At 43.2% G+C, this 4,998-nt stretch overlaps 1 protein-coding gene across 1 annotated transcript in view; it reads right to left on the minus strand.

Moving 5' to 3' along the window:
* The window catches only part of LOC307081705 (plastin-3-like), a 17,114-nt gene extending 16,242 nt beyond the window's left edge, over positions 1–872 (minus strand). The window contains exon 1 of the mRNA XM_079744977.1: positions 752–872. The gene's annotated coding sequence lies outside the window, so the exon portion shown is untranslated. The remainder of the gene's footprint in view (positions 1–751) is intronic.
* Positions 873–4,998: the final 4,126 nt, after the last annotated feature.

Genomic DNA, 4,998 nt, shown 5'->3' on the forward strand with positions numbered 1-4,998 from the left:
ATTACCATTCAAATCGGATTCCAATTTGCATCCTGCAAGAACAACATTGCATGCAATGGAGTCGCAGAGCATACATGTCAAGGAAGTGCTTCACTGCAGCTGAGAAGAGGAGGGAAAACAGTGGCATGTTTGGCATGTTTCAGGCAGGCACGTTTGCAGCTTCTGGCAGGTTCCTGGTGAGCAGCATGGGGCCCCAGACAGCCATGCAACACGCTGAGACACGCAGCAGACATCAGCCCACTGGCCACGCACACAGGCGAAGGCAGGAAACCGCAGTTTTGAAACGCAATAAGCAGTCAGATTATTAGATTGCTTAACAGATGATGGTTTGTTCCACAATAAACAGATATTGTGCAAAAAATACTAATGATCAACTGAATGCCCTGGGTGAGAGTCTGCAGCTCTTTGGAGATCCCGATCGATGAGCGCGTAACGCGTTCTGTCTGATCACAGAGCAGTTCAGCAATCCGATTTTTGAGTCTGCGGGTATACACTACATGCGAATGTTGAATTACGAAATGCATCCCGTATGCACTGCAGTCCGGTTTTCTACCATTATGCCATTATACATCCGATGATTCATCGCCCTAAATAAGTGTTATGAAATACTAATTAAAACACGAGTTTTGGGGCTATCCCATGCAAGGAACTGACAGCAGCACGTTTGCTGCAACAAGGAGTAGAATCGTCTCTTTGTTAAAGAGCATTACGTTTAGCATTATGTAAATGCACGGAATGGACCTTCTCTTACCTGAGATCGCTGGTTAAAAACCCGGAGATTCAATGAGATAAATGAACCGTCCGTCGGTCCTATTGATGCCCGTTTCTGTCCCGTTGTCTCCCGTCCTCGCGCCGGGAGCAGCCCCGCCCTTGCACGCCACGCCCTTCCACAGCGAGCCTCCCATCCTCCTCCCTTCGTGCAAAGCGAGCCCATCTGCAACTGGGCTTATACTAAGAAGCATGGTTTACAGTCTGCTTAGCCAAAATTGGCTACACATATAATAAGAAGGTATCTATGTGTAGGCCTGTCTTCCATTATTTTGCCTGCACACACGTTGTCATTCCATAATGAACATGTAGATGTGTATGTAACATAGGCCTTTATAACACATGATTCAAATGTTAACATATGACAAGCAAAAGCATAAGTAAACTTGCATTACCATTGAAGAATTGTCTGTCCAGAAACGTATTTTGTGGGACTTAATAGTCTATAGTGAGAATAGGGTCATACACAGAGCAATCTTTTACAAACAGTAGCTTACAATTTATAGCAATACTAAGATTGTAAGATGTTGTAGAACTACTAGTCGAGAAATAGCAACAAACGTCTGAAGCTGCAAGCTTTCTTTCACACAGCTAGGGGATCAACCCTAGACAAACATGTAGCGAGCCAATCCTCTACTGATCAATACCCTGATAGTACTGAGGGACTTATACAACAGCCCTCTCATTTTGTTGTACTGTTTCTCAGATATATAAACATTGTCACTTTATGTCTACATCATAGTGTGTGTTTAACTTACATTACGTTGTTGATAACTGTACGGATTGCACAGTTCTGTCAATGGGTGTTTTAAGGGAAGAACCGTGTGGTGAATGGCTGATTCTGCTACCGGTCCCTGCATGTTTAGATTCCTTCCCCTCCCTCCCTTTCCCCACCTCTCTCTTCCTGTCATCCCTCCCGGTATCTCACCATGTGTATCCCCTCTAACCTCCTCTGTACCTTCTCTCTGTTTGGGCGGAGAGAGAGAAAGGTACAATATCTGGGTGACGAGATTCTTTTGCTATTTATGTACTGGAATTAAAAATTATGCCCGTTAGTTTTCTACTTTATCCTTCTTGTAGAGCAATGGTTGCATCTGTATTGTAGGTTATTTTTGGGGGGCATTTTTTCTTTATATTAAAATAACTTAAAATGTTTATTAGGTTAGCTAATTAATTTGCCATTGAAACCCCAGCATTGAGTGACCCCTATACATATTTATATATATTTGATACAGCATAACCTTTAGTTTCAGGATTCAGGATCACCGTCCACCGTCTATTGATCATAAAGCCTGTCAGTGATTGGCTGAGAGATGAATGAACCATGACCCTAAACTTTAAATGAACTTCACGGAGAGATAAAACAGGAAGAGGCCCGCCAGCTGACCCTTGTGGTTCACCACATTTTACAGGAAGTTTTACGGATGGACTCACAAGGACGTTACTGTGGTCTGCAGAAAGAAAAGCTGCAATTAAGTTCAGAAGCGAGCAGCATGGGAGAACCAGCCAACAATAAAACAGAACAGTCTCAACAATGTTAAAACTATGCAATCTGAATTCTGAACAATGAAAACTCAAACCTCAAAATAAAATTGGCAGACAGGCAGGCAGGAGGGCAGACAGACACGGATTGTATTGTGACAATGCTTTGCCCTGCTTGGCCGTGCAGTTCAGTCCTTGGAGAAACAGCCTTCATTTGAAATATTCCTGGCTGTGTGCAGATTCCAGCCCACCTCTTCCCCAGGCTACACAGCTAACTCTAACATTCACCCTAACCCTGAACCTAACCCTGACCCTAGTCCACAGTTACATTGTACTAAGACAGCAAACAGCTCTGACTTCTCTCCTGCCATCTAGAAAGTAAAGATAGTGTAAGGTCTGTGTAGACCTAACACTTACATACACAAGGGAGAGGACGAACAAGACACTCAGTGTTCTGTGTGACTGCAGCCCGAGGGGCAGACCTTGGCTTTTGGTCAAAGCGAGTGTTTGGCCTGAACATTTTCAGCTGTGTCATGTGATAACATCGAGGGCATGTCAACAAGGCAGCCACTAGGTCAGCAGATTCACCGTTGGTTGTTTATGTGCCCGAGAGTAAAGTATCGGTTTAATGCGGGTGCGAATGGGAATAAGACTGTATTTGCGACTGTGTATTTGTGTTAGTGTGTGCATAATCAATCAGAGGGAGAGTACAGAGAGAGAAAGAGATATAATCAGCGATGGAATTGGGAATCAGAAACAGAGAGGAAGTGAGAGAGACAGACAGTTCATTGTGCCCTTGGCAGGATGAGGGCAATAATCTTAAACTCATGACTAAAGTTATTCATAAACACACACAGCTGGGTCCCAACCTTTGCATGTCGCTATGCCTGTACATGTGCAAGCCTGTATGTGTGCATGTGTATGTTCTGCTAACGGTTAATTATTAATTGGATTAGACCTCCCATCCATCTCACAGCGGAGCCCTCCCGACACGAGCCACTGAATCGCCAATGATTTTTTTGATTGTGCAGGAGCAGGTAAATAGAGAGTTACTTCTCGATTCGAAAGAAAGCCATCAGCATATTTTGAACATGTTTACAGACTAACGACAACTTAATAAGGGCCTCGATGGAACCATGTGTCTGAGAAAGTGTGTTTATGACTGATGACCGTTACTGGATTCAAAAGGACTGGTAATTTGATCACATCCTTTATGAAAGAAAACTTCCTGGAAAGATCATTAGCGGTGTAAACATATCTGTATAATGCTGAGAAAGGCCTTCCCCGTTCTCCCACACACTGAAGCAGCCAAAGAGATCAACCTGGCCCAGCTCCCACAACAGGTTCAGCATGCTTTGTTTGGTTAAAATTTGTGCATCCTGGGGTCATTTGCCATTCAGTGTTTTGCTGTGGCATCACTCTGCCCCTTTCGGCCAATTAGAAACATCAATAACATGACCATGACCTGTTTCAGGCGTCCTGTCGATTTAGACCTTTTTGCGTAGTAGGTGTATTTATGAAGCACGCCCACCTCAAGTAATTCTCATCCATACCTTCCTCCTCCTCTATTCCACCTCTTGAGGAAACGCAACAAAAAAACACCTTTCTGTTTGTAAACCTGGCTATTAATAGTACAGCATCAGGCAGGCATCGGGGGGGGGGACGCTTAAGAAAAACAAAATTGCAGTGGAGGTGATGGAGGACATGAGGTAACGTCCTGTGTTTGTGAGCCAGCGGCAGTGAAACAATAAGGTTGACCCAGGTCAAAAACAACGGGACTGCTTCAAAACAACGGGAATGCATTAGGGCTGTTGTGGGTTTAAGGACAACAATTCTGCCTTTTGGGAAATGTATTTAGCCTCCTTATAGGAGTGTTATCATTTCACTAGCAGGTTTTTAGCAGGCTTATTGTAACCAGTCCATTCCAGTTCATACATCTTGTCCCCTTATATCGACCCAAGGAGGCAAACATTTAGGTTATTTGACTTAAGGAATGAAATATAAATCATAAACCAGGTGTGTCTGTGACACACCTGTGTTTCTGGCTAGTACGCACAAGATACAATACACAAATAAACAATCCAGGTGTATAACCAACATTACAGGGCAAGAACAGTGCTCTGCCTGCAGACCACACCCACCTATTTTGTCTACTTTTCCTTATTTGGTCGTTCTGCCAATCCAGCTGCTGATTGGCTGGGAAAAGCATTCTTTTTCTTGAAGATTTCAACATGTGCTCTTGTACAGGCATGAAAAATAAAGGCAGGCAGGCGTTTGACTACACATAAAGCAGCTATTTGGTCGAAGCTGCCTCGCACATAGTTTTAAGACTGTTCAAGATAAGGCCTCACACATTGAAGCAAAAAACATACCCATGTATTAGGTACAGTTTCAGTCATAGTCTTCAGCAGAGAAAATATATTCTTGTTGTAACTTGTTGTAACTTTTTATTTAATATCTGGAAAATATATTTTCTATTAAATAATTGAAACATTGCATTCCAGGGATTGGACATATTTTGGGTTAATTGATTCCCCCTAGGCAGCGCAGGTACATACATATGTTGTACAAAAGCTAACATCGGTGTTTCAGAGTATCAGGAGGGCACACATCCGCACAGCTGTCTTGGAATATTATGAACTCATGTTGGTAGACATGAAGAACACATAAAACATGGAGAACATATAGACCAGTGGACAAACTGCTGCCTGTAGTCTACGAGACTACAGGCAGCATTTTGAAGACACT

This window comes from Pollachius pollachius (genome assembly GCF_949987615.1).
Source record: "Pollachius pollachius genome assembly, chromosome: 10".
NCBI lineage: Eukaryota > Metazoa > Chordata > Actinopteri > Gadiformes > Gadidae > Pollachius > Pollachius pollachius.